General features: G+C 34.7%; 1 protein-coding gene across 1 annotated transcript in view; it reads left to right on the top strand.

Annotated features, from left to right (window-relative positions):
- LOC149542794 (uncharacterized) overlaps window positions 1-12,582 on the top strand; it is a 42,924-nt gene that overhangs the window by 10,755 nt on the left and 19,587 nt on the right. The gene's annotated exons all lie outside the window — the stretch shown is intronic.

Here is a 12,582-nt window from a genome sequence, read left to right as displayed (position 1 = left end):
ATACATGTTGCTTGAGGCTGGGCTGAGCATTTATCAATTGTTGAATAGACATTTTTTACTAGATGGATGTTTTCTCATTCTATGTGATTCAAAGGTACCAAATCTCTTTCTGTATAGCTCCGATTGCAGTATTGAATTGTTGAAAAGTTAGTGAACAGGAAGCCAAATCATATCTCTTAAAATCTTTGTCAAATTAATATCAATCCCTTAACTTCAAATGTATTGTTTTTCATGATAATCAAAGAATAAGGTATGAATCCTGTCAATATTATAGCAAAAGAAAATGAAATAGAGTACTAATGGAGAGCCTAGAATTTGAGCTTCATCAAGATCTACTGATTTTGAGTCTGTTGCTTCACTCTTAAGTTTATGAAGATTAGTTTCCATTGGAGTAAATAGTGGCTTCCAATCCATCATCCCAAATCTGGTCAATATATCTGTAGTGTAATTTTCTTGATTTAGGAAGATGTAATTTCCCTTCTGTTGTACTTCTAGACCCAAAAAGTAATGTAGAAGGCCTAGATCCTTCATGTCAAATTCAGCTATGAGATCCTATTTACATTTGGCTATAAGATAATCTATCAACAAGTCATTAGCATAACGAACGAGTATCAACATGTCATTATTAGATATTTTGAAGTATATATTCGAATCAGCTTCATTCTTGGAGTACCCCAATTTGAGAAGATAGTTGTCTATTCTCTCATACCAAGCCTTGGGAACTTACTTCAACCCACAGAGAGCTTTTTTTAGTTTACATACGCAATGCTTCTGATCATGTGTAGTGAATCCTTTTGGTTGTTTTATATATACTTCCTCTTCAATGGTGCCTATCAAGAAAGCTGTATTTACATCCATTTGATGTATTTTCCATCCTTTCAATGCAATAATGGCAATTATCGTTCTTATTGAAGTATAACGTGCAACTAGAGTGAAAGTTTCTTCATAATCAATTTTGGCCTTTTGAGAAAAGTCCCTTGCAACAAATCTTGCTTTGTGTTTTCCAATGCTTCCGTCAGGTGCGTACTCAATTTTCAACAACGATTTTGAGGATAAAACTAATTTGTCTTTAGGTCTAGGAACAATATCCTAGACATCATTTTTTAGAATAGATTGATATTCCTCTACTATTGCATCTTTCCATGCTTGACATTTTAAGGCCTCCTCTACATTAGTTGGTTCTGTTTTTGTGAGTTTTGTCAATAAAGCAACATAGTATTTTTGATTTCTTGTTTTCTTATTTTCTTTAGAGACCTCATCTGGTTCCACATTGTTTTCTTCAATCATTTTCCTTGCCCATAGTGATCTTTTCTTATGATTTAAAACTTCATGATTCTCAACATTAGATCTAAGTGTGTCTCTGTATTCGAAAGGGCTCTCCCTCATATTTCCAATTGAATTATCTTCTATGGTGTTCTCCCTCTAATTCTCAGTATTATAATCATCTTCTATGACGAACTCCCTCTAATTCTCAACTTCCTCATCTTCTTTGTTTAAAGATAGCCAATGAATATGCCTTTCTTTCCAGAAGGTTGAAGCTTACACCTTTTCTCTTTGGGAATGTAAATGTAGACGAGACAACCGAAAATTCTTAGATGACTAATATTTGGTTTGATTCCTATGAAGGCTTCTTTGGGAGTTATATTTTCTAATGTTACATGAAGGCTTCTGTTTTGAATATAAACTATTGTACTTGCTGCTTTGGCCCAGAAAGACATAGGGAGATTTTGATCATGAATCATGGCTTTTGTTGCTTCTATAATAGTTCTATTTTTTCTTTCTGCAACCCCATTTTGTTGAGGATTATAAGGCACTGTAGTCTCCCTCTTAATCCCAACAAAAATACATAAATCTTTAAAGATGTCAGATGTGTATTCACCTCCATGATCTGATCTTTAATATTTTTATTTTCTTTCCAGTGTGGTTTTCCACTAGGGCTTTCAATTCTTTGAATTTTTGTAAAACTTCATTAGATCTTTAAGTTTTAGAAAGTATATCCAAATATTCCTAGAGTAATCATCAATGAAGGTTACATAGTACAATAACCCCCCGAGTGAAGGCATTGACATGGGTCCACACAAATCAGTGTGAACAAGGTCTAGTGCAAATTTTGCCTTGTGTTTACTTAAAGGAAAGTATCCTTTCTTATTTTTTCCTAGAGCACACCCTTTGCAAATGCTAATGTGATAAGTTTTCAGATTAGGTATACCTGTAGTGATTTTCCCTATGGTAGGAAGAGCACTAAAGCCAAGGTGTCCTAATCTTCTATGCCAAAGTTCATTTGAATTATGGACTTCATGATTTAGTGATTGATGTTTTGCTTTAATGTTTAATTTGTACAAGCTTCCATTTCTTGATCCTATGCTGACGACGTTCTTAATGTTGGAGTTTTTAGTCCAAAGTAACACTTTATCCTCATTGAATGTGACGCGGTATCCTTGATCTGATAGGCCAGAAATGGAAATTAGGTTTCTTTTTCCCCCTAGTACAAATAGTACATCTTTTAGTAGAAGAGTCTCTCCCAATTTTATTTGTAAGGAGCAGGTCCCAATTCCCTTTACTGGATGAGTAGAATTATCTCCAATTGTGACTTCTTCTGTGCAATACTCTTTGAATGTTTCAAACTAATTTTTGAATCCAATTATGTGTCTTGAAGCTCTACTATCTATTTTCCAAATAATCAATGATTACTTGTATTTAATTCACTTGTCAAAGCTACGTAGTATAGAGGATTTTCCACTTCATGAGATTTCGATATGGTAGCTTGAATTTTCTTTCTTTCAGGACCATCTTTTCGGATGTGACCAAATTTACCACACTGGTAGCATTGAACTTTGGATAGATCATTTTCTTTGTGGTATTGAGAATTATTTCCTCTCGTTTGTTTGAATTTCCTCTTCTTCCCTTTGTTGTTGGTATGTAAGGCAAGAATCCTCCCTTCTTGATTTGTGTAGATTCCTCTAAAGATTAACCGAGATTCTTCTTGAATACACTCGTTCTTGAGTTGATCAAACTTTGGAAGAGAGGGACGACTTACACATTGAATGTGTTGGTTCCCAAAACCACAGATTGGAAATCCAAGAGCCTGCCACTTTTCCGATAGGACTTCTCAATCGGTTCTGGCCAACGAACGGGAATACCTCTCGATTCCCCTGCACTTCAGGCTTCGCTACACCCAAGCGGGTTAACCTTCACCTCAAACGCCGATTGTCTTGTTCAAGATTTTTCTATAGAAAATTTAAACTTCTGGAGTTCTTCAGCTGGCAAAGTCCTCGAACTCGATTAAAATGATAATTTTATTTATAACACCGATAGCTATTTCATCGAGCAATATGGTATTTTGCCGTCAAATATTTTAAACTTTTGACAAACCTTTATGTTGTCCTCAAACACATCTGTCTGTGATTTAATATACGCCTTATGATTTTTATATGTTCTCAGTTCTTTGGTGACATAAATCTTGGCTTTGCGAGTCTCTCCAACATCGATTGTATCTATTTATTCACGCACAACGATATGTATAATATGATAATCTGCATTTTGTTGCGTTGGTTTCAGATTAATTCTGCTGGCACATAGATGAGGATGCGGCAGAGCACAGACATCATTTTTCATTCCACACTAGCGTTGACTCCATCCTAATCATCACTTAAGCATAAGTTTAATTATATGATGTATTTGAAACTCACGATGACTCCTTCATTGACGACACTGAAAATCGATAGGCTCTCATTTGTTTTCGTTTGTGCAAAGAAGCCCCTCCATAGCTGATGGAAAACCATATGAATTGGTCTCTGATGCATTTTTGTCACAGTCATAAAGTCAATTTTGATGGTTGTTACTTTCTGAGTATTAATGGAAACATCATCTGTTGGACATCTATATTTTTCATTATTTTCTCTGTACATAATGAAAGAATTCATAGTGGTATGGGCTTATTTTTCTTCCAGCAATATGCATATGTCTAGAAAAGAACTTCAAACGCACATATACTCAAACTTCCACTTTTTTGCTATTGAAGACTTTCCATCTGCAATAGAAGACTGATGCATACCATTCTACAAATCTGTGCATACAAGTTTGATTTTTGAACCTGTACATGTTGAACACAAACATCCATGTAATGAGAACTGCTATTTTATTTCCAATCTCATGGGCTGTCCTCAATAACACTCTCAACCTGTAGGCAAAATTAATTTCTATTTTTGAGCAGATCGTGGACAATGTTAATATCTCTATGACTTGTTTTTCAATAAGAGACAGCCATGTACTAGTTGCTTCTATTGAATACTTGTACTAAAGATTAGCTGCATCGATTTTTTATAGCTATCCATATTGTTTGAAGATCAGTGGCATCATCTGCTCTCCATTAATATGCCAAAACAACATTCCTTTATCTTTGCAGTACAACTTGTTAACGGCTTTGAAGTTGTTAAGAGCTCCAAGTCCTTTTGACTGAGATATTTGACCACTTATAGGAATGGTTTCCCCATTTGCTCACTCCTTGCAATACAAAATGGTTTATTATCTCAGAGATTCTTAATAAATAATTTGTCATTGACTCTCCTTTGTTTATTTTTATATTCAGGAGTTGATGTTTTAATGTCAGTATTCTACTTGCATTGTTTATTTCAAATGCATCTTTTATAGTTTTAAACACTTCATATGCTGTTTTCAATCTTGCTATGCAAGGAAGTATGTGATCCCTTACAACATCAATTATGATCTTCTTAGCTTTATTGTTTTGTCTTTTCCAAGTTATTTTTCTGATTTTTCTTCAGGCATCTTAATGTCTTTTTCTATAAAAGACTCTAATTCAAGTTCTTCAAATAAGGCTATAATTTGAATTTTCCATGAGGAGAAGTTTGCAGCCCCTTCCAATCGATCTTCTACTTCAGTTACGTTCACCATTTTGATTTAGATAGAGTTTGATTTCTATAAGGCGAGGAACAATCTGACTATTGATTTCTATAAGACAGAACAAATCTGAATACCAATTTTTCTCTAGTTAAGCTTTGATACAATGTTAATCTAGGATCTTTTCTAGAGAATAATCTAACCTTGAATTTTCTAGACCTGAAAACTGACTACTGAATATGCTTTTAGTTTTTGTTGAAACTCTGAATATATTAATCTGAAACGAGTAACTTCTCTGAATATTATAATGGTGAATTTAGATGACTGCCGAATCAACTAGATGCCTTGGTTATTGATATGTTTTCATCAGCAGCCATTGGTCTTGATTAAATATATGTTCGAGGGTCACGACCATGAAAGGTCGTGACTTCCTCCGTGGAAAAGGCCATGGGAAGTCACGGCCTTTCATGGTCATGACTCTTTATTAGAATACATGGTGATATTAGAATAGTTATATAAACTAGCTGATTCATATTGAATATAAATTATTTGTGACTAACATTATTTTATATATATATATATATATAGTATTATCACAACATTAAAATATATGCTTCGAAATACAAAATCCATATTGAATATGAGGATGCTTCAATCTGAATGAAGTTATATCCTTAACAGTTTTTGATGGGACATGTTAATGTTTAGCTTTAGAAGAAGCAAAACATGAATTACTTGATATACTGAAGTTACTGCTGATTCCATAAATCATAGGGATATATATATATACAAAATCCATATTGAATATGAGGATGCTTCAATCTGAATGAAGTTACATCCTTAACAGTTTTTGATGGGACATGTTAATGTTTAGCTTTAGAAGAAGCAAAACATGAATTACTTGATATACTGAAGTTACTGCTGATTCCATAAATCATAGGGATATAAGCACATATATATATATATATATATATATATATATATATATATATATATGCCTACATCCTTGTAATGTTACATGGATTATCGGCAATACTATGATCATGTTTTATTGATTAATCGACAGCCTTCATTATGATTGGGCTCCTTTATTATCGGGAGACAATTCATTATCGTGCCATGTTATTGTTATCGGGCACATATATAATAAATTTGTTTGTTATTGTTATAAATTAACATGCCTCTGAAGAGGCATGTCTCTACGTGGCCCTTGGGCCACGTAGAGACATGACTTTTTGGAGTCATGTCCTTTACTCTCCTATATATGTCAACATGCTGCTGTAGGGAAAGCAATTAATCCACGGCATTCAAAGTACCTGCAGTCAGCAAAAAATATTGTATAAACATTACTCTCTGTTATCATTATTATTTCATTTGTTATACAACACTTCAGTGTTACAGTAACAGTTTGAAGGAGAAAGATAAGACTGTGCTTGCTGCCACAGAAAAGCAAATACATTCTACATTGTTCAAGTAAGATATTCTGTGTAAGCATTTATTTTGTAATTGTTTTATCTATCAGAGATCCACAATAATTAACATGGTATCAGAGCTCTACTGATAGGAAATTTTTTGCAAAGTATTCATTCTAATCTAAATTTCAAAAGTTAAAGAAAGAGTTTTAAAATCAAAGCATTAAAATGGTGAATCACGTAAGAATAGAAGATAGGCTAGATGGAACATCAAATTTCTCATCTCGGAAAATCAGATTATTAATAGTGCTAAGAGAAATGGAATTAGAAAAATACATTGAATCAAATTTACCCATGCCTGAAAGTGAATCTGAGAAAGTAACATGGAAAAGGCATAATAATAAATCAATGAAGATCATTATAGACTCAGTAAAGGATCATATACTTCCATCTGTAGCTAATCTTCAAACTGCATTTGAACTATTCTCCATTCAAAATACATTTGAAATCAACAATACAAGTAGATTATTAACTTTAAAACGAGATCTACTTTATATAAAAATGAAAAGTGGAGAATCCATAACCTCATATTTCTTAAGAATTATTGAATTAAAAGATCAACTTGCAACTATGAAAAACCAAGTGGATGATAAGGAACTAAGCATGATTGCTCTTAGAGGTCTTCCTCTATCATGGGAAACTTTCATTCGAGGTTTAAGTTCATGACCCGAACTTCTGAAATTTGATCAACTAAAGAATGAATGCACTCAAAAGGAGTCTAGACTAGCTTCTAGAGGTCTAAGTTCAAATCAAGAGGGAGACATTCAAGCACTATACACCAAATCAAATAAGAAAAGAAAGTTTAAGAATAACAAGAAGGATTTCAACAAAAATCACAAATCTCACAAACAACATGACTGGTCCAAAGTTAAATGTTTTAAATGTGATAAGCTTGATCACTCTTATTATGTATGTCCAGAAAAGCAGAAATTTCAAGCAGCTTTAACAGAAGTTAAAGAAGAAAATGTTGAGAAAGTGAATAAAGAAAATTATGCATTCCTCATAGCTCTCTCAAGCGAATTAAACACTAATCACAATACTTGGATCATAGATAGTGGAGCTTCTTGTCAGATCACCGGATTTAAAGATAAGTTTGAAACCTTCTCAAAACATGAATCAGAAGAAGTAACCATTGGAGATAATTCCTCTCACCCTATTAAAGGAATTGGTTCTTTGTAATGGGCACCCCTGGATGTCCCAAAAAACTAAACCAATTTGCTGAAAGGAATTTTGTCAAACAGTTTGCATTCAACCTCTTATTTCTCCGTTTAATGTTTTAAACCCCTTATAACTCCGAAAATCAAACGTTTATTTGTTTGTTGTGTTTTGTGCATGGAATTGGTATCATACAACATAAACAAGAAAGAAAGTACAATAATATGCAAAGTGGAAATGAACTGCTGCTAATAAAATGTTATTTTCAGAATTTATAAAACCAAATACATGGCAGATTTATCAACTCACTAATTACTTCAGCAGTATTGACATAATACTCCAGCCCATGCCTTCGAACTTGCTGCTACAGTGCTTTGTCCTTCAATCAGTCCACTACCTTCGTAATATCATTCCCTCAAAGCAGCATAAGCGTCGGAAAAGTAGTGAAGAAGATATGAGCAAAATACCAAATCTGCCTGTAGCTGGAAATGCAACTAAATTGCCTGATAATGAAGCCAATAACAAAGAATTCCAAAGGCCAAACCCCAAGGGAATGACGTCTAGAATGTTACAAGAGAGGATAGATGTCCTCAAATGCCAAGAACGGAGCTGCAACTCACACACCAATTTCTTCTCATATTCAACCTGGCTAATGAAGCCACAAATGCTTCTTTTTATTCTATTTCCAAGGGTCCGTTCAAATCATATGGGCAATGTGGGATAAAAGATGTGTAGTATATAAAACATGTATTAAAATACCCCTTATGTCTCCCTTGGGTACACATCCCCATAAAATAAATATTAAAGTAACACTTTAATATTTTACAATTAAATTAGACGTTACTTTAATAAAACTTCAGGCATTAAAATGTATTAGCAATCGGACTTCGAATAATGCGAGTGATAGCTCATCGGAAAGCTCTCATCGAGGAGTATCAAATCCAATCACCAGAGTTGACCTGTACTATGTCCTGCTGACTTACTAAAAATAGTAAGTATGCCTAAAACTGAGTAAATCAACTTCGTTTTGGCCCAAACTGGAAATGACTAGGCCAAAACACTCCAGGATCCCATTAAACCCTTCGTTAGCCCTCGGGACTATGTAGAACAAGGCTAACGCACACACACTTGGTCAACTGCTAAAATGGGGACATTGTAGTCCACCCCCCTTGAAATTGCTTGTCCTCAAGCAATCTCAGTCCAGCCTACTGAATAACCTGCTCACTCTCCCATGTAGAATCTTCCTCCGGCAGGTCTCTCCATCTGACCAAATACTCCTTCACTATCCTGTTTCTAAGCTTCCTCTCTCTGGTGTCCAGAATAGCCTCGGGTACTAACGCAAGCTTCCCCTCATCCAAAGGGGGTAAATCTGCAGAAGGCACTACATTCTGACCAATGGCTTTCTTAAGCCTAGACACATGAAACACATTGTGCATTCGATTGCCCTCTGGAAGCTCAAGCTCATAGGCGACTTTGCCCACTTTGCGAATCACCCTGTAGGGATCATAAAATCTAGGTTTCAACTTTTCAGTTCCGCTCTTCTTGAGCGATGACTGTCTATATGGTTGTAGCCTCAAGTAAACCATATCCCCTACCTCGAAGCTACGCTCTATTCGGTGCTGATCAGCATACAATTTTTGTTGATTCTGGGGTTGTTGTATATTCTCTTTGAGCACTTTCAGGATGTCTTGACTATCCTGCAATAAGTTTTTGGCTTTGGGCACTCTACTGTCCCCCAAAACTAAATCCATGAAGCTAGGTGCTTCATAACCATAGAGTGCCATGAAAGGAGTCATATTGATGGACATATGATAAGTGGTGTTACAACAATACTCTCCCATATGCAACCATCTGATCCAAGCCTTTTGTTGTGCAATTACATAGTTCCTCAAATATCCTTCCACCCATTTATTCACAATCTCTGTTTGCCCATCTGTTTGTGGATGATAACTAGTGCTAGGTGTAAGATCTGTACCACACAACCTAAACAACTCTTGCCAAAAAACACTCATAAACTTACTATCCCGATCGCTGACAATGAATATGGTTGTAGCCTCAAGTAAACCATATCCCCTACCTTGAAGCTATGCTCTATTCGGTGCTTATCAGCATACAATTTTTGTTGATTTTGGGTCTGTTGTATATTCTCTTTGAGCACTTTCAGGATGTCCTGACTATCCTGCAATAAGTTTTTGGCTTTGGGCACTCTACTGTCCCCCAAAACTAAATCCATGAAGCTAGGTGCTTCATAACCATAGAGTGCCATGAAAGGAGTCATCTTGATGGACATATGATAAGTGGTGTTATAACAATACTCTCCCATATGCAACCATCTGATCCAAGCTTTTTGTTGTGCAATTACATAGTTCCTCAAATATCCTTCCACCCATTTATTCACAATCTCTGTTTGCCCATCTGTTTGTGGATGATAACTAGTGCTAGGTGTAAGATCTGTACCACACAACCTAAACAACTCTTGCCAAAAAACACTCATAAACTTACTATCCCGATCGCTGACAATGAATCTGGGCAGCCCATGTAACCTGAATATCTCTCTAAAGAAAAGATCTGCCACCTGTGCTGCTGTGTAAGTGGACGGAATAGCAAAGAAGTGAGCAAACTTCGTCAAGCGGTCCACCACCACATAGATGCAATCTCTTCCCTGCACTCGTGGTAAACCAGTGATGAAGTCCATCGAAATACTTTCCCATTTCCTATCAGGAATGGGCAAGGGCTGTAATAAACCTGTAGGAAATGTGTGCTCTCCCTTATTCTGTTGACAAACCACACACTCCCTGACATACCTCTGAACATCATCCTTGAGACCTTTCCATGAAAACCGCTCTCAGATCTGCCTGTAGGTCTTGAAGACCCCTGGATGTCCAGCTGTGGGTGCATCATGAAATGCCTTCAGTATCGCCTCTCTCAAATGTGATGACAGAATCAAATAAACCCTGTCCTGAACTCTGATCAATCCATCTATCACCTCATAGTGATCATAAGCAGGAATATTTATCTCTTTCACATGCAAAATCACCAATATCTTCAACTCAACTCCATAATGTCTTTTTCTCAGCAAGTTCAAGATCTTACTAAAAACAGATTCAAACAAGTACACGAACCATAAGTACCACTATAGCACTGACTGTTGAACCATACCATGAACAAACAGTTTGATGTATAATCTCTCAAAGTAATAGATACTAGCATACCTAAAAATTTAATTCAATTTTTTTGAAAAATAAGCTGAGAGGTATCCAAGTTCAACAAAATTAGTATAAGTTTATTTGTTTTATATATACTATCCCTTAATACATAGAAATCTCAAATCTATCCCAAAAAAAAACATAGAAATCTTAAATTTTTAAACTCTTCCTTAGTTTTATGAGACTAAAAAATCCCAGCAAATCAAATTTAGAGAATGATTTACTTCATCACATCCAAACATGAAAATAAAAATTAAAGAAAATTATAGCAATAAAAAAAATCATAGCAATAAAATAAGCAATGGTAGTAAATGTTTTGAATTTATTTTTATTTTATGCTCTAATTTGTAGCATAATCATAAGAAGATTGTAAGCCATATTTTGAAAAGTGGAATAAATCCACCCTACATTGAGGAGGAACTGGTTGTAAATAAAAAAACCACCAGTTCACATTGAGTTAAACTATGCATTGCATGCAACTTAATTATATTTAGTCTCTGTAACTGTTAAGATTCTATTTTATTTTTGTGACAAGTAAATGAAAGTAAATTTTAAAAAAAAATGAAAAATGTTTACATTGAAGATTGCTACCACTGTAGAAAGCCTCTCAGCTTAATTAAAATAGCACCCCATGGTGACACTAAGCCTTCTTTTGAAAGAACAACTTAGAGTCTAATAACAATTGTCTTCAGAATCAATATGAAAGATGTCGTAAATCAAATGAAGAAATCACAAGAATGAAAGGACTATAATATGCTAAACACATCGTGCAGTAAAAGATAGAACCTATAGGAGACTTCTATCAAACTTGTAGACACCAGTAGAAGTCTTATGCCAAACTTGTAGATACCAAATTGCTATGGCACTCAAAATAAGATCAAATTCGCCTCTTATGATAGAAAACAATGGAGTCACTAGCTTCCACACAAGACAATGTGTTGCATGGTTATGGATGTTCTATATAGTGGATCAATCTATAGGATCCCAATGGCTTGAAGTAGAATAAAATTCTAATCCTCTAAACCAGTAACGACTTGAAAGTAAGCCAATTTGACATCAGGTTCCACCATTGAATCATTGATTTCACTTTCATTTAACTGAGCATTTGTAATTGTAAAAGAAGAATGGTATGCTCAAACTATGTATGTTTTAAAATTTGGATCCCTAAGCAAGTTTTTGCGAAATTGTCTCTTCACAAACTAGTAACACACTCAGTTCCATAAAATGCACCAAAAAATGGTCATTCAGGTCCAACACTTTAGTCTCACTTTCCTCAACATTAGTTTTCCCCTCACCCACACTATCCTTACAGAGCCAACAACAGTCTGAGACTAGATAATAATAGAGACTATGCTATTCAAATACCATGCAGGAAGAAAATATGTTGTTCACGATACTTGCCAGATTCTTCAAAAAATTATGAGACATAGGAACAATCTCTAATGACAATTGTTGTTCCAAAGACATTCCTCATAAAAAAATTTATCTAGCATTATATACACACCAACACTGAAACTTTAGACAGTATCCATGACCATCTGAATATAAAGAAGAACATAGGAACTTGCAAAACACAATTATCATGAATTTTTTTTTTGAACTATCACAAGAAATTATGCAATCTTGAAACTTTAGACAATATCCATGACCATCTGAATATTAAGAAGAACCTAGGAACTTGCAGAACACAATTATCATAAAAAAGATTTTGAACTATCACAAGAAATTATGCAATCTTGATTATGAGAAAAGGTTCAGGGTGAATAGATTGATGTATGTGCTCTTTGCTCTTCAGAAAATTGATGTATTTAATTTATCCAATAGAAGAAATAAAACAGAGGAAGACACATAATAATTTGAGAACCAAAATAAATCTTCTGCAAGGAGACAAC

This window comes from Cupressus sempervirens, chromosome 8 (genome assembly GCF_028749045.1).
Source record: "Cupressus sempervirens isolate cs-2001-9-10 chromosome 8, ASM2874904v1, whole genome shotgun sequence".
Classification (NCBI taxonomy): Eukaryota; Viridiplantae; Streptophyta; class Pinopsida; order Cupressales; family Cupressaceae; genus Cupressus; species Cupressus sempervirens.
The sequence above is the reverse complement of the archived record's forward strand: the minus strand, read 5'-3'. Positions and strand labels throughout refer to the sequence as shown.